Genomic DNA, 19,064 nt, shown 5'->3' with positions numbered 1-19,064 from the left:
TGTTTGACTAATGGAAGAGGCAGTCCTTTCGTTTTCTTTACTTGGGGTTTAGAAGAGGGGTGTTTTCTGGAGGGTGACATCTTTGAGTCTTCAGGCTTCTACATAGTCCAGATCTTCTTCGTAATTCACTAAGATCAAATCCTCGAGAACGACGTCCACGTGTTTCATGTATTTGGTTTTGTCGTGAATCATCTGGAAGTAGCGGGAAGGTTCTGTCAAATACTCCGTCTTGGGTAAACACGGTCGTTGTGCCATTTTGCCCCACAAGCAATTTAACATCACTTTGGCAAACGATCGCCGGCCTTCGTTTTTCTCGATGTGATCTAAAGATATGCTTTATTGTGCCCAGTATTTCTCTTTGAATGTCTTTTGGTTTTCGGGAGTGTGACACCAAGAAGGATAGCCACTGGCTTCCTGCTTTAGTTTCAAAAAAGCATCCACGTAGTCTGCGAAAATGCCTTTCTGAGTGGGTCACCCTTGCGGTATTATTGTGTCTTGGGAAAGTGACAAAGTTCGTACACTTCTAACAGTTGGTATCCCATGTCCAGAGCTTTGAACAATTCTACGCTGACCCAGGTCCCCGTCAAGGCGCGTTCTTCAAGGGTGTGCTGACAAGGTTGATCATGGTTACACGTTTCGGCACAAGTACGGCACAAGGGAAACATCAGCTTGCCTTGACATTGGTGAGGTAACACGGGATGGTACATGGTCGTGGGAAGCAAAACTTTGCACTTGATCAAACCTTCGTATTGTCGAATGCTTTTCAGGTCGATGTGTTCCGTTAGCAATCGGGGGTGCCCTGCATGAAAGCGACAATATTTGCACACCTAGGGATATAGCGAACACATGTCCAAGTATTTGATTTCTTCTCCTTTCTCTTCGTCGGCTTGGTACAGCAAACAGGTGGCATTGGTCCTTCCTCCGTACAAACTATCCCTTGGATTCAGGGGGTCCATGAACTGGTAACCTTCCACGATGCGTTTAAACTCGGGATCGATTTTCAAACGGTGATCGTATTCGTGTTCCCACATTTCCACCACTTGGTATCCTTCCTGTTCTAACGTCAAGCGTCGCTGACAAGTGGCCTTGTACATGTCTTCCATGGTTCGATGTAAAAACTGATTTTTAGTGTTACGATCAGGGTAACAGACGAAACATCAGTGAAATAAGTAACCGTTAAACTCGTACACGATCTTGGGGTTTTCTAAGTTCCAGCCATCGACCGAATGCGTTCCGATGGTCTTTTCGCCTCCTCCCTTGCGGGCATGCTGAATCCATTTGTCTTCCTTGTCGCACAAGTAATGTAACCAGCGTAGGGCTTTGACCGAGTATTGACGTTTGACATAGTTGGTCGTTTGAGGACTGATGACAGCCACGGTGTTTTCAGGCATGAATCGTTGTCAGTAGACTAAGGAACATGCTTTGGCAATGGTGCAAGCTTCTTTCAAAAAATCGACCCCTCCGTGTTCCATGAACAGTTCTCGAATTTTTCCACAGCAACGCCGTCAAATATCCACGTCGGAACGACAATACTTTAGCATTTCTTCCTGAAAGTCAAAAGAGTCTGAGGCGTGAGCCTGGTACCGAGCGTAGACAGCTTCTCGTTGTTCGGTACGCATGTTGTCGGGGTCGTAATAGTAAGCCTCAGGCAAATGGGGTAGAACGGCCTGTTGATTGGCTTCCGTATTGAAAAGGTGTGGAAAGTACCCTTTAGCCATTTCTGTCATTCCAAACGTTTTAGGCATTCGACCCAAAGGCATAGCCAAGGAACTCATCGACTCTTTAAACTGTACTTGTCCCATTTGCATGAAAATGATTTTAGCTCCGTTCAAAGTGACTTTAGTACGCTCGGTGCCATGTTCCGTATAGTATCTGAGATGAAACTGTCCATCGTATGCGGAGAAATTGTGAGCCATCACAGTGGCATGGCGATGACAATCTCCGTAACGTTCGATGTCCTCTTGGCTCCACGTCTTGTCAATAGGGTCTAAGACCCATCGAGCAAATTCGGCCAGCTTGTTCGGTCCTCGAAAGATTTTTTCACGCCCTCCAGGAATATTACTACAGTGAGGGCAATAACTCAAGATAGGGTTTTCAATGTACTTCTCGCACGCTCGATGAACCACGCAGAAATTAGGAATGTGAATGCCGGTCTCTTGCATGCATTCGAAATCGAAAACGATGAAATTGCCTTTCTTCTTCTTCTTGTGATCATCCTCTTTCTCTTGTTGCGTTGGCAAGCAGGGCAGTGCACTCGTTCTTGTCCTTCGTCCAGACAGGGTTGAGAGGCCAAACATCTTGAGCATTTCGATCCATAATGTATGTGTTGTTCTCGATTGCTATAATAACTGTATTCCAGGAATGCGATGATACTGATAATGGTATCGAAATGTTCATGGTGATGATAGAGATGAATGTATTTTCCGTCCTTAAAATCTTGACCTCGAAACAACAGAGGTCCGCGCACTTCTTGAGGGTGCACTTTCAAGGTGTAACATGGCGCTAGGGCATTTTGCAATTTTTGCATCTCAGGAATACCACAGGGTGTGTCTTTGGACAGGCCGGCTTGTTGTAACAGGAGTTCTGCTCCATTTCGTTGTTCGGCTCGGTAGGATTGTTGAATAGTTATCCAGGTTCTTTTCCAGTCTACCGTGCTGTTTTTGTCTGCATAAATTCTTCCCATCACGATGGCCCGGGCTAACACATCTGGTCTTGAGAATTTTTAATTTGGACGAGCCTACGCTTAATGCTGCGAAGGCCGTCCACCGATAAGACCTTTTTGCGTCGAGTACCTTGAAGAGGAGAGACGTGGGTCATGGACAGTGTGGCTTTTCCATCGGTAATGTCAAATTGGTCATTAGATTGTTGCACGTGTTCAATCTTGTCCTTGACTTTGGAAGGGGTCAGTTCTGCAGGGCTGCTAAACTCGATCCAAACAGGGGATTTCTAACTGTCCTATGGAAAGTCTCAAGCGATCGTATTCTTTGGGTTGACATTGGTGTTTGAGTGTGGTGAGCAAAGAATCCCATATCTCGGTGATGAAGCCCTCCGCTTTCTCTAAAGGTACTTCGGACTTGAAATCTTTAAACTTCACCCTGTAAGTGTAAGCCGTGATTCCAAATTTTCTAGAGGAGCGTTTTCCGTCTCTCGAATGTGATAGTACTTTTCAGGGCTAACTAAGGGTGGTGAACTTGGACTAGGTGCAGACTCTCTGGGTCTGGATTCTGGTTCACTCATGTCCTCTTCAAAATCACTGGCATAAATTTATGCCAAGACTTCAGCAATGGTACGAGTCGATAGATCACGTATCTGCCTCTTACTTTCTTCTTCTTCTTTCTTCACGAATGAATTGGATCGTTTCATCTTGACTATAAAATGTCAAATGACTAATGTTTAAACATCATGGGTCATTTTATATCCATGACAGACCAGCGTATATAAAGGGTGTGTGTCTTGTACTTCAACTATTCATTTTACTCTCAAACCGAGCAGAACAATGGACGAAACTACACAGATCGAACTTTTCATCAGAGCTTTGCGAGGGGTCATCAGAAAATTTTCTTCAGACCAATCGACGGACTACTCACCCACCTTACGAGATAAAAGTCAAGATACTTGCTATATCTGTAAGAATAAAGGACATTGGTCTTCAGAGTGTCCAGACCGTCAAAAAAACAGGGGTTAGAAGAGACAAAAGTCAAGATAGTTGTTATCATTGTCAAGATAAAGGACATTGGTCTCCAGATTGCCCTAAGAAACAACAAGAGCAAGAAGAAGAAGAGGTGTGTTATGGAGAGGAAGAAGAGGAAGAAAGAAGACAGGTGAAGAAACAGAAACAGGAGAAAAAAAGAAGAAGGGAAGAAAGTGAGGATGAAGAGGAGGAAAAAGCTGTGAAAGTGAAGACATTTAAAAATAAGAGAGAGTGAAGACAGACAAAGAAGAAACCTATGAACTTTTTAAAGTGCCATGTTGTGTTGTGAATTGATTTGTAAAATTTGTACCAGAATATAAAGTCTATAAAACGTAAGTGTCTCTTGGTTTTGATTTTTAGAATAAGAATCTACACTCACGCACTCAATCATTCACACGTACAATAGGGATAAAAAAAGGTTTTTTTTGAGTTTTAATTGATGTTGGCCATTGAAATGCTATCCTTTTTGAGAGACATGGGTGGCCCTAAAAAAGGTCTTTGGGTATTTGATGGTTTTAAATAACAAACTTAGGAAGCAATCTATTTTAACTGCCTTAAGCCTTTGCCACGGCCAAGGCCTACTTCTGGACTGCGTACTGTCGATGATGATGATTTGGTAGAAATTATTAAGGGTGGTATGGTAGGTGTTGTCACAGGGTTGGATTGTTTAGCTCGAGAAGGTCCTTTTCTCTTTGGTCGTAATAAAGAAGTCTGATACATTTGTGTCAGACTTCTTAACTCCGCTAAAATGTCTAACAGTACCGTAACCGTTTGACTTTCACCCTCTTGTTTCTTTGCTGCTTCTTCTTGTTGTTTCTTTCTTACCTCTTCTTCTTGCTGTTGTAGGAGAAAAGCTTGTTCCGCTTCCTTTTGTTGTTGTATAAAATTCTCCAATTCTTCTTTCTGTCTCTGTTTAAAATTCTCCACCTGTAATAAAGAAGGAGAAGATGGCGAAGGTACTGGTTCCGGAAAAAGTTCTTGCGAAAGAAAATCCACAAAATCCCAATTCACCTCTTCTGGACGTAAGTCCGGGTTCACTCGGGTAGTCTCCACGGTCGGTGCACCCCAATTCATTGTCTTCTGAGTTTGCGCAATGTTTATGCTAACTGTGTCACATGGATTGACTGCGCACAAACGCTAGTGCCTCTATATAAGGAATGTGACGTCACGGACTGCTCTTTTCCGATTGGACGAATGGTGACTGAATTTTGTAACGCGTGTTTGGATTGGTCAATGACCTCAATCCGTTTCGATCCTCCCTTTTCCTGTAAATACTCGCAGTTCGCTGCATTCCTTCACCTGTTCTCGTCACCAAGATGTGGACCGACGTGGAATCCTCTACTCTCGTGTCTTCAATGCTGTTTAGAACGGACTTACCCATGAACGTACGATCCTCGTGGGTCATTGTCAAGAGGACGGATACCTGTGTGTGGAAAAGAAGAAAGACAAGGTTGTTGAAAGAGAGTGATGATCCACGGTCCAGAAGTGAGACAGAGTTTAAGGACAAAATGGAGACCCATGCCCTCTATGTTCACGGTATGGTATGTTAACATAAAACACAAAGGCCCTTTTCAGGGTCACTCCAACGCCTTGAAAAGACATTCACTTTCATGCCTAAATTTCTTTCTTTTAAAAATAATGTCTATTGTCTATGTTCTATCCCTCTCCCATGTTCAATTTCAATTGACGGTATACAGACACAAAATATATTCCCGTGTTCAATTTTCCTTGACGCTAAACAGACCCAGAGTTTTCCCCATGTTAAATTCCCCTTGACGCCAGAGTGCCGGGACCCTATTTTAACATTAGAGTCCCCTTGACGCTATGATTCCCCACGTTACTACTACCGTTGTTTAAAAATCAACATCTTTCAATAACCACGCTCACTTTAAACGAAGAGGGGGAATTACAGATTGTTCCTTCCTTTTCATATACAAATACATCATCAATATATTTACAAGATTGACAATATTATACAGTACAACTAGATTTGCTATCAATTCATACAGTATCAGTTTTCTAAAGATGCAAAAGATAATATTTAACCACGATGTTTACAAACATATTTGGCATCGTGTCTAAAAATGGGAATAGCAGCATGATGTCTAATGACAGGAATGTATTAAAGGTACCCACAAAAACATTGCCACATATCTGACAGATAGCACGTCAAAATATGTAATAATTCTCTATTGAGCTCGACACGGTCTGTTTGTAACAATGCTAAATGAAATGTCCTATTACGACAAATGTTTAACATAATGAGTATATATGTTTGTAAACAAAGAGGAAATATCGTGTAAATTACTTTATATCAATGAATCTAATGATAATATTACATTTACTATCCAAACTGAATAACATTTAGTCAGAAATTGATCATTTAGAGAATGACTTAACACTCGATGCATGAATGAAAGTAATTTCCACACACACAAGTAAAGCAACCACTTATAATATCCCTCCTTTATTGCTCCCATTTTAGGCAAAACTACCATCCCATACGGGTCAGTCTATTAGGTTTATTTGCGGAAGAAATATGAGTTTGTCTGCACTCTAAATTTAGTTCCAATTTGGCTAAACACTCGGCTTACAAAGTGGGTTGTGTCACATAGGACTAAAAAATATATATTACATAATTCTGCTAGAAATCGTTTTGGATTCTGCCAGATTTGGTTCTTAATTTTCCTAAACTTTATTTTTACTTAGTGGGCTACAGTATGCTTGCATGCACTGTTTTTGTTTATCAGTTGGCAGGTTAGGTTGTATCAATGTGTTGATCCTACGGGGGGGGGGGGCTGGGGGGGTTAAAATTTTCACGTATCAGTATCTGTTCTATATAGGTGTAAATATGTGACTGTGTCTGCACTATAAATAAAAGATCTTATTATATCTTTGCTATAAATATACTAAATAAAAGTACATAGAAGGTGGGTCATGATTTCTTCGAGTGAGAGAGAGGGAGACAGATACACAGAAAGACCTTCTTAATCTTCTTCTCATAAGTAGTAGTAGCAGTAATAGTACGAATCAGACTGGACTGAAATGATACTCCATTTAAAACGCGCAACAAACTTTAGACAGAGCGTGGTGTCTCTCTTGCACTTAGGAGAGAGTGCGGATGTGACACGTCATAATAAATATACAGGCGCACCGGCATTTCTACGGTTTACCATTGTGGTGCAGTTTGAATATCGTACTTGCTGAAACAATGAAGGCAATGCATTTGGTTGCGCCTGCTGTGTATACCTTATATTCTTATATTAATATTGTGATGACTACGACTACTAATGCATTTGTAAGCAGTATTCCATTTAGAAGAGGCTGACTTCCATTTAGCCTTGACATATGTTTTCTGTCCTCTCAGCTACAATGTTCGCTTGCGAAGGTATTACCATCTATTTTTTCATTCTCAATCATTGATATTGGCAGATGATTCAGAATGAGACAAAATGAAGAATTGGGAATTTTTTTGCAATGGCAGAAATAGGCAGAAGAACCATTTATTCCGCCATAGTAAAAAGAGAAAAAAAATAAAGCAAGGCGAAGACAAACAGAGAAGAAACATTTGAATTATGAAAACAGAATGAAGGATTTTTTTGTTGTTGTAGTGTTTAACGCCATTTTTCAGCACACGATAGGCTATACATGGCTGCCAGTATTAATGGTGGAGGAAGAACCATGAACAACCAAGGGAAGAACCACCGACCCACGAGAAGCTACTGGCAGGCTTTCCCACGTACCCACGCTAGCCGAGCCTTGGATTCGAACCCACGCAGACAGAGATGAGATGGCAGTGATCCGTAACGGAGAGCGCTTTAGACCACTCGGCCACTCGGGGCCCCCAGAATGAAGGAAATGACAACACAATCTGTGTATGCTACCAGATATATATGCGGGTTTAAAGTATCTGAAAGAAATGTATCAAACGTCTTCAGCCAAACCCAAGAGAAAGAGACCTTCACGAACCGGGATTTCTACATCTTACATTACTGCATCCACTTACTATAACTGAGATGCAAGAAGCAACAGATACTACCATACCTAACAAAGCAGCACCAGAGACAAGGAAAGGAGTCGGACGTGGCAGTGGAAACGGATTGAGACAGCTAAAACTGATGATGCCTGGGCTGTACGTTTCTAAACACTGATGATGACAGGTCCATCTGTTTCTTTTTTGTTGTTTCGTTTCCAAAAGGAAATAACAACACACATCAGTCTTGTTCCCGATCACCCATGTCTCAGAGAAAATAGATACTGCCCAATGACTGTGAAATCAAGTAAAGCCTAAATTACTTCATCCGTGATTCAATGATGCGAAGCTTTGAGTGTGTTTAAATATCATATCCATACTATAACAAACTAAAGACAACGATACACATACTTTTGGATTCATTCACTTTCATGGGTTCCTCCTATTCACTGCCTTGTCTTCTTGCATTTCTTGTCGGTTATGAATTATACATCTTTTATGATCAATTCTCCTCCACCCACTGCTAAAGCCTGTTTTCTTTTTTCTTCTAATACACAAAAAAAAACAATTTCTTTTCCTGATAATCACAATATAAACATATTTTGATTTGTCTCCCTTTTCATCTGTTTTACATTGGCACTCCCGTTGTAGACATCCTGAAGCTCAGTGTCCCTTCTCTTGAGATATAGCAAATATGTTGACTCTTATCTCGAGAGGAGCAGTTCTTTTTTTATTTGAAGTATTCTTTCGAATGACTCTATGTAAATTTCCGACCAGAAGGATAATATGTTTCGACCCTTACGTCTTCATTTTCACTATCTGAAGTTCAAAAGCCCTGTCTGTCTGTCTGCCATTGTCTCTGGAGTTCGTGTGTGTACTTGTGTATTAAGCTTAGTCACATCTCCTGCCACACTTTGCTGAGAGGAAACCGGAATGATAAGTCAAGAGATAACTACAATTTCTATAGGTGTCGCCTCATACGCTAACTATATTGTCATTCTATATACATGCCAGTGATTTCGAAGACGACATGAGTGTGCAAGAACGAAAAACTTCAGCTTCTGCCACAAGAGAAAGATACACAAGATCCACCGGAATGAAAGTCATTTAGTAGCTTAAGAAGATTATATTCGCATCCGAGAATCACAAACCTGACTTTCAGAAAATTTTAAAACCCAAGTCGTGCATTTACACGGGGAAATTTAAAAGTGTTCAGATCTAAAGTGTCACACGAGAAATCAGCAGGTCGCATTACAGATTGGAGATATCGTGCTCAAAACAGTGCAACATAAATGCTAAACGAATGAGAACGATCGTTTAAGAGTCTTCGTGTATCACGGCACTTTGAACTCTCCTGTCTGGATGAAACTGGCAGCATTAGCACTTCCCACAGTCATCGATAAAATTAAACACATCCAACAACCCAGCGATGATTGTAATATTACAGATGGAAAAGTTACTCTTCACATCACACGTCGATTCTCCTGGATGTAGATGAGGCAGAATGGGTGTCAAATTGGGTTGGGCAGGCATCACTAGTAACGGAGACGTGGAAGAACCTGAGGCTACTGGAGACGTGATCACCGTCGTCGCAGATCGTGATTTGCGAATGTAAGGTTGCGTCCTGACAGAAGTGTCTCTCGTGCGCGTATAAGTTGTTTTCTGAAGGCTTTTCTTTTTCTGAGGAATTTTGTTTTTATTTTTCTGTGGGCTTTGCTTTCTCTGGGACTGTGACCTGGTATTGACACCGTTGCAATTTTTCTTGTTTGGGCTTTGATTGGCTTTTTGGGGATCACACTTTAAGGGGGGGACGAATGATGACGCCTCCTAGAGAACCGCTCCCTCGAGGTTTCAAAATGATTTGCTTCTTGGTTTGAGTGTCGATGGGCCAGTTGTGTCAAGGCTGCTTTGTTTCTGTCAAAGAAGCGTTTGGTTTGATAAGGAATCTGAATGATGCCTTGCAGTAATTAACGTGCTGTCACCATAAACCATCGTAAGACTTCTTTGAGACTGAATTTTAGGACACGAACACGTATTTGTGGATTTTTTCGCAACTGATGCCGTACTAGACACGAATCAATTTGACGGGAAGATGAGACTGAAGGGACGTTACGTTGACGTTGTGTGAGACGGACCCAAAGTGTCCAAGGTTTGTATAGATTTTTTGGTTAAGTCGACGACGAGGACCTGTACAGGACAGATCCTCCGTCTTGACACAAGTGGTGAAACAAATGTGTCCGAAATCGCAAATAATCGGGGGTGGTCGGTTTCAAATCGACGAGTAGACAGGCGGGTGGGATTTGAATGGCATCGTCGAATGTATTAGTTAGCCAAGGCGTTCCTAACTGCTTGGATAAGATTGCACTTGCGATTTATCTCGATGGTTTTTAAACAAGACCACGTAATGAGCGCTGAGACTGATGGTGTGATGGGCTTTACTTTGTTGAAACAAATTGTGAGTAATGTAAATGACACTGGCATTACGATGATGCCCTTTGCGCCTAAACCACAATTTAATTTCTTCTTCGTCTTCTCATAACATATCATCGAAAATTACCAGATGGGTTTGACTGGGGTCGGATACGATTCCGTCTTCTTCCCTAGGAATTCCTTCCACAAACACGATGGAATCGCCTTGACTTTCTCGCAAGAGGCTGTACGCCGGTCGCCACTCTTTGAACACCACACGATTCGTTGAGGACCACGATCGATCAAATGTTTATGTTCGATCAAACGTGTGACAAATTTGGTTTTGCCTGAACCGCTAGGTCCAGCTATAAACAAGTTAACGGGATGACGAAGATACAAGGCCTCCCAACTGGCACGATCTAAGTGTTCGCCGATGACTTTGAAAATGGAGGAAGAGGGAGTGGAGACTACATAGGTACCCATAGTGCAAGGAATGTCGCTTTTGACACGAAGACAAACAAGTCAAGAGTTTTTATACTTTTTTCAGGACACGTTTATTGCAAGTTAATATGGAACAACACGAAAGACAAAAATACATGAAAGCCAAATAGTTAAGCACAGCTATAAAATACACCTCAAAATGATCAAAATGGAATATAAACAAGTCTCTGTACAAAGAGTTTTTGGTCACCAAGTTGACCATGAGAGTCCTGTTCTGGAGGGGGTGGTTGCCCTCAGTGACGGGTTCTTCTGGTACTGTCACTAACAGGGGTTTAAAAATGACTTTTTTCCTTGGAAGTATGAATGAAAGATCACAAGTCTTGAACACAGTGGGCCACTTCTTTGGTCCAAGCCTCAAAGCCTCAATTTTTCCAGTGACGTAAATCTGTCCAGTTAGGGTGTAAGTCACAAGTTACACACACATCGTCATAAACATCTTCGGTACCTAAAACTTTGCGAATCTTTTTTTCTCGTAGAGGTCGTGAACTATCCAGATGAAAACGCAAGGATTTTAACAAAATGAGTCTCTCGTGGACATTTAAAGGGACCACTTTCATGTTTTATTTTGTGGTAACTAATGTTAGTAAAGAGTCCACAAATAATCGGCTGGTTAACGAAATCCCATAAAACAAGTCTTAAATACAAACACCTTACGTCGAACCAAATTCAATGGACACAGTTTTTGTAATAAGTGTTGGTAATCGCACTGTTTGAATAGTGTCATATTTTTTCTTCCACAGAATATGTTGTATCACTTCTGATAAAGGTTGTGGCATGGTAGCCTGTTTTATAGCCTCTTTTGTAGTAGGTAATAAGTGTACTTTCTGCAAAGAGGTGATCGTATGCTCAGAAATAATCCAGTGACGAATATAAATGGTTTAGTCACTAGTTCACACACTACACATCGCATATAATTTTCCTCCAGAGACAAAATTCGATAACGTAAAAGATTTTGGTAATCCTCTAACTCTTAATCTGGGACTCGTTGTAGCATGGTCAACATGTAACAAGTAGGAAGAGTAGACACCAAAGCCTTCTGGTCCTCGCCCAGTTGTACAATATCTGACCACTGGAACAGATTCAAATGAGTCAGTCCCCTTATAGCATTCAGGTACCAGTGGTTTAAAGATCGGTGACGTAACGGATGTAATTGTTCTTTGCGTATCACTTGAAATTTGACCAGTTATCGGTAAATGCGGTCTCTCAACTCCACAGACTAACCACGAATGTTTTCTTGTAAAGTAGGCATGATCATGTCCTCCAAGAATCAGGAATAACTGGGTCGTGGCCAATAGCCTCGTTTATATTTGTGACTGAAGCAGTGTCCTCCCATAATCAGTCTTCGTTTACTTTGGGAAAAAGCATAATTTAAAAATCGATAAATGATTTTGAGTTTGCGTTTCACTTGTATTTTGACCAACTCTCGGTAAATGCGTTCTCTCAACAACACTGGGTGAGTATCAGTTCAGGGATACTGATATAGTCCCAGTAAAGGTAGGCAGTGACAATGCGGGAACCACTGAGCATGTTCTAGGTATGCCGAATCTTGTTGTTTCCACTGGTGTAGTGACACACCACAATTGAAGCACTTGACTTTATCCCTTCGCCCAAGTAAGAAAATCCGACTCTGGCTAATTCTTTCGCGGGTAGGTCCTCCCAGATAGCTAGACCATTTTCCTTGGAAAGTTTGAAAATTATTTTCAAAGTCGCAGTATTCAGGTAAATGCACAGGGAACGAATATTTGTCTTTCACTTGTTCAATTCAGTGAGGGTAGGATACAATCCGCAGGAGTTAGATCAGTTTTGGATGACATCCGTAGGGTGGTAGCTGTATGGTCTCACGTGAAGGTCGACATCCACACTGAAAACTAATAAAGAGTCCACGATAACGAGTGACATCGCTTTCGTATCCGTTAGGTTTGACACGCACATCATCACTTTCCATGGTAGGCGTAATGGTAGTAGTAGTGATAACAAAGTTACCATGATGCTTTACTGCATCGCTGAGGTCACAGCGTAGGGCATCACTCTCATCGCAAGTCACAGCATCGCACTCCACTTCAGAATGACCGAAATTGAATGATGTCTGTTTAAAAGGATTCATCTTTCTCGGTTGGTTTTGGTAATTACAATGAACTATCGGTCTTGGGCATTGTCCCTTTTTATATGCTTACCAATATCAACGTGACCGTACGGTAAAGTGAAGTGATTGGGAACCCGCACTCGCTTGTGGTAAACGATTTAATACATCTTTTCCAAGGGTCGACTGACGACTTGGTGAGTGGGTAAACGAGTGTGGTTAGCAGGTAGTGACTCTAAAGTTTCCATCCTATCAAGACTCCAAACCTTCATTCAATACGCCAAAGTTCACCACTCGACTGGTGCGATAACTGAGAGTCAATCCTTTCACTTTACACTCCGTGTGCACCTCTCTTTGTTTGTTCCGGTATTCGTAGCCGTAATGTTTTGGACCGCCACTAGCAAAACTTAAAGTCTTCTCATCCGGGTATTCGTCTCTCCAGGCTCCTAATTGGTCTCCTTTGAAGTCAGGGTGATGTTAACCCGGCAGATCGATGTAGATGCAACTGTATGTCTCAAAATATAACACAGGATCACCTAATAGTTCTAACACTTCGTACAATTTTAAGCGAGCATGGACTGTTACGTAGGCTGTAATGATAACATTACCAAATTCGGCGGCTTGTACAAAGTCCAATTCTTCTTCGTAATTGACCAGGATAAAATCTTCACGAACGACGTCCACGTGTTTCATTTATTTGGTTTTGTCGTGAATCATCTGGAAAGAACGGGAAGGTTCTGTCAAATACCCTGTCTTGGGGAAACATGGTCTTTGTTCCATTTTGCACTTGATCAACGCTCATATTTTCGAATGTTGTCCAGGTCGATGTGTTCCGTCAGAAATTGAGGGTGCCATGACGGAAAGTGACAATATTTGCACACGTAAGGATACAGTGGACACACGTCCAAGTATTTACTTTCTTCTCCTTTCACTTCGTCCGTGTGGCACAGCAAACAGGTGGCATTTGTCCGTCCACCGTACAAACTGTCTCTCGGGTTCAGTGGGTCCATCAGTTTGAAACGTTCCACGATGCGTTTAAACTCGTGATCTGTTTTCAAACGGTGATCGTACTCGTGTTCCCACATTTCCACCACTTGGTATCCTTGCTGTTCTAACTTCAATGGTAATATGAAATATATTAGTCTTATTCGAATTTGTACAAATATTATTCAACGACATGAAGAAAAAGATGATAATCACAAATAAAAAAAATCACCAATCTTATTAGGAAACTTTTTTCTAAATGAATGCTTTTAGCTTAAAATATGTCCTAGCTTTCTTAGATTGAAGGAAGACTAAAACAAAGCTTTGTTTATACAGAATATATTTTTCTGTTTTATTACCGATAAATCCAGGCGGACCTATCCTAAACGACTAATTGATCAACATGCTTTAAATGTTGCTCATACACAATCGCACACATACACGAGAAAATAATCGTGAAATAATTATTGTAATAAAAAGGCTAGAAGTGAAGTGTATGACTAGTCTTTCCACGACTATATTAAAGGCAATAAAGGGAATAATATGTATCCTATTTGCATAGACAAGCGTCCGGATCAAGAAGATTTGGGCGCATACACCAATCACCGAGAGAAAACATCGTACGAACAGCGAAGTTAGCAACCAATGTTGTCAATAGCACGCCCCTTACCTACTTTACACACCACACAATACCACACAATGCTTTACATTCCACGACACGACATACTTACCACACCACACCTCACCATGCTTTACGTACCACGCCACACCATACGTACCACACCACACCAACCCCACATTGCACCATACTTTCCACACCACACCACACATATTACTGAGTATGTTTTTTAAGAGCAATTATGTATTTGGTATGTTTGTGAAGATTACATATATTGAAAGGTATGTTATTAATGTCAGTTAGGAATTTAAACTCTAGAAACTTGTCTCTACTGGATAAAATTAAAGTTAAATCTATATGAAGCAAGTCTAGCAGGGATGAAAGGATTAAGAGTAGGTGATCAGAATTATGTAAACAATTCTCTTCAGTTATTTTAATAGCTGATGAATGCATTGTATGGTATCTGACAGAAATACAATAGCATCCGTGTGTTCCACATAATAATGACATCTAAAGCCAAATATAGAATACTTTTCCTGTATCGTGTTGATAGGTTTACACTTACATTAGAAATCAGGAAAGCTGACCTATGTGGGCAAAATTAGGCAGTTCAAGCAAAATGTAGAAACTTTTCCAAGGTATTTAAAGCCGTGTTTGAACAGCAAAAAAAGTTTCTGTTCAAATGGGCTTTAGAATAAATGTTGTACATAGACAAGGATATACCTGCATAAAGTGTTTACAAATATTAAGGCCTCTGACTGGTTCATAAATCAAATATATTCTTTGCAGTGAGTATATTTATGTGTATTACTAATTTGCAAACCTCAAATCAATACAATCTTTGCATGCACATCCGGCATACTAAATTGTAAGAGGATTAGAACCGAGTGGATTTTTGAACCGAGTGAAAAGATAAGACAATGTCAGTGAATGGAAGTTTATGAAATAAATTAAAGCATATTTACGACAACACATATACGAGTAGACTAAAAATCCCATCTATTATATATCATATAAGACTACTATACTGAAAATGTTATGAAAGAAAACAGATTCACAGATACAAATATGAGTATGGTTTAAATAACTATACGATACGACGAAATGAGCATGGTTCACACATCATATATATATATATATATATATATATATATATATATATATATATATATATATATATATATATATATATATATATATATATATATATATATATATATATATATATATATATATTGACATAATCTTTTCATGCTAAGAAATAAGCATGGTTCATGCACACCATATGTCCTTGTAAACGTAACACAGTGTATATTGCCCTTATTCAGAGTTCGGAATTCACAATGCTATTCATTGTCCTTCTACAGAATCCGGGATTCCTATACTACACGTCCGGTAATGTAGTTACAGGTACGCTGTCAGTTGAATTTATTTCATTGAAACGCTGCCACACTGCATGTCATGCCGTCACCATTTCCCGTCCATCCATCCAGCCATAAACATACGAATCTGGTAATAATAAGAAAAAAAACTAAATGCAGAGAGGAAATTCAAAAATATATGCTACCATATTATTTCACGTCAAAATAAAGTCCTCAGCGATGAATTATAACAGACCAATACTTTTCTAGTGTTTTAAATCCGAAGAATGAAAAATAAAGACAGTTTATTGATGAGGGCATCTAAATAATATATGGCTGTTGTAAGTCGTAAGAGTATCGACACTCCTTGACTAGATCCAAGTAATCTCTGTGTCGCATAAAACAACAGGTCTCCTATAAATATGAAAAAGAAAAATGTACACGATCATGGGTAAAGTACCCGTACACATCGTGTTAAATTGTTATCTCGCCGCGAGCGACCTACGACGTGATGTATGCATTGTCCAGTCACCATAACAAAATATGAACTACCCGAGGTAGCACTGTATGTGTCTAAGAAACCAGTTACCCAAATTGTTCTAAGACATTACCAAATTATTTCTTGACTTATTCCGTGGCACAAACTATGCTTCAAAAATATGTAGTCTCCTAAAGTAAACGCAATAATTTTACGGAAATATCAATTTATATAACAGATTATTTAATTTTAGAAAACTTTATAAAACATAAATTTGTTCTAATTGATAATCACATACATTACAAAATCATTATTTTAATACACATATTATAACATATTTTACTGTGTACAGTCGATGGTGTTTGTAGCCATGAAAAAATCAACAGCAGGAACTATTATTACAAATGTCATTAGAGTGAAACTGTTGATGCTGAAATGTAAGCAGAAACCGAAATAAAACATGCTGAATCAAGCCAAAGCAGTCTTCAAACTAAATTATAAGTGCTCATTAAAAATAATAATAAATCTCCTATAAATGGAATATAAACATCATAATGAAAAAATAAAGTGAAGGAAAATAAACAATAGAATGCATAACATGATAAACAATATTAGACCTAGAAGTATTCCAAATATGAGATAAATATTTGTATTGATAAAGCCACACCTAGCGCCGTAACAGAATGAATTTTTGAACCGACAGAAAACACAAGATAATGCGAGTGAATGGAAGTTAATGAAATGAAAAAATAATTATATTTACGACAACACATACACAAGTAGACTCAAAATCCCACCAACTATATAAGATATAAGCCTACTATACTGAACATGTTATGAAAGAAAACAGATTCACATTTAAAATATGAGTATGGTTTAAATAACTATATGTTACAAAGAAATGAGCATGGTTCACACATCATGTATATATATATATATATATATATATATATATATATATATATATATATATATATTCAGAGTTCGGAATTCACAATACTATTCATTGTCCTTCTACAGAATCCGGGATTCCTGTACTACACGTCCGGTAATGTAGTTACAGGTAAGCTGTCAGTTGAATTTAGTTCATTGAAACGCTACCACACTGCGGGCCATGCCGTCACCATTTCCCATCCATCCATCCAGCCATAAACATACGAATCTGGTAATAATAAGAAAAAAACTAAATGCAGAGAGGAAATTCATAAATATATGCTGCCATATTATTTTACGTCAAAATAAAGTCCTCAGCGATAATTATAACACACCAATATTTTTCAATGTGTTAAATCCTAAAAATGAAAAATAAAGACAATTTATTGATATGATCTAAATAATATATGGCTGTAGTAAGTCGTAAGAGTATCGACACTCCTTGACAAGATCCAAGGAATCGCTGTTTCGCATAAGACAGTGGGTCTCCTATAGATATAAAAAACAAAAATGTACACGATCATGGGTAAAGTACCCGTACACATCGTACTATATTATGATCATGCATTTGTATTGCTAAAGCCACACCTAGCGCCGTTAATTAAGTATAGGATGTAAATCCATACAAAACTCATATATTAGTAACATCGGGTATTTGTATTGTACATTCAGGCTCCACGTCGCTCTTAAATGAAATAAGGTAACAAATTCCATAGAGTTCCTTACTATGGGGTGATTTTCTTTACCATGCCATTTTAATCTGTTGTATTTTACTGTTATTTTCTAACTAGGATAACATTACAAAAATGAAATGAAAGATACCCTTTTCGGCTTTCATCTCCCACGTTATGTACTTTGTGTCTTGTGTGAATATCTTTAATGATTTGAAATTCACGAATAAATGCCTGTACCTGGTTACTTTTGAAACAAAATAATGATAAAGAACTAACAATTTTTCTCTTACCTTTTTACCTGGTTTCAGAGAAGAGACCTTCATAGTCGTAATTAAATTTGAATTTAACACAAAATAATTAAAACATAAGGAAAAGGTTTCTGGGAGATTTGTAAGCATTAGTTTAAAGATGAAGAATATTAATTTATTGTTAAACTTATATACGTTGTATTGTTTTATAAAATACAGAAAAACCTAGTAACGACTCATATGATGAATTACATGTACCGTTTGTGATTAATAATCCTATGTTTTACTAGAATAAGGGATCAAACTGTTCATTATCACAAACATGACTCACTGTGATTATGGGAAGTTATAAAAATAAATTGTAAACTTGAGAAATAATTTATGCAGTCTTAACCAACATAAATTATGCTAGTTAAACGGTGGCAACGTTAATAAGGTCCGATAGGTTACATGCATGTACTCGAATTTGAAACTTTCGAATCAACTAAGGAACACTTTGAATTATTTGGTAACTACATGAAGGTAGATTATGTTAACTTTCAAAGAATATCAGTGGTCTTATGCAAAACGAGATAACTTACATATACCTCCTTTATAGGGTGTAGAACTTATTAAAAAGCAATACATATTCTGAGACATAAAGCAAACAATACAAGTCCATGTTCAGCTGGTTTGGTACTGAGTTCTAAACATTTATTTGCCTTAAAATTTGCGGCGACCGATACGTGAATTACGATTTTAGCAGATTGGGACTTTGCTCAATACAAAAAGAAATAATAATAACTTTCGTGTGCAAGTGGTTTAGGACTTTGGGGAAATGGAAATCCTTTCAGTATATGCCACGACGATTCTTTTAACGATGTGACCAAGTATACGTATGTAGATGCACGTCAGCTTAATCCTGGCTTTAGAGCGCCATTTAAATATCATTTTGAAAATCATTTTAAAAAAATCCAAAAACAATTGGAGGAAAAGAAATTCCAAATAAATCTAAATCTGGAATTCTTCAAGGCATAAACAACTAAATAAAGGCAAAATATTGCACAGGTCTACACCAGAAGAAACGTTTCCAAAATGAGTAAATATTTTATCTTACGAGATAACAATTCTCAG

General features: G+C 38.9%; 1 protein-coding gene across 1 annotated transcript in view; it reads right to left on the bottom strand.

Moving 5' to 3' along the window:
- Positions 1-15,452: 15,452 nt before the first annotated feature.
- The window catches only part of LOC149776163 (uncharacterized), a 47,215-nt gene continuing 43,603 nt past the window's right edge, over positions 15,453-19,064 (bottom strand). Inside the window, exons 3-4 of the transcript XR_016416231.1 lie at positions 17,097-17,258; positions 15,453-15,766 (exon numbers count right to left, since the gene is read on the bottom strand). The gene's annotated coding sequence lies outside the window, so the exon portion shown is untranslated. The remainder of the gene's footprint in view (positions 15,767-17,096; positions 17,259-19,064) is intronic.

This window comes from Sinohyriopsis cumingii, chromosome 18 (genome assembly GCF_028554795.1).
Source record: "Sinohyriopsis cumingii isolate HCF-2022 chromosome 18, ASM2855479v2, whole genome shotgun sequence".
NCBI classification, from domain to species: Eukaryota; Metazoa; Mollusca; class Bivalvia; order Unionida; family Unionidae; genus Sinohyriopsis; species Sinohyriopsis cumingii.
This window is presented reverse-complemented; position numbering and strand designations above follow the sequence as displayed.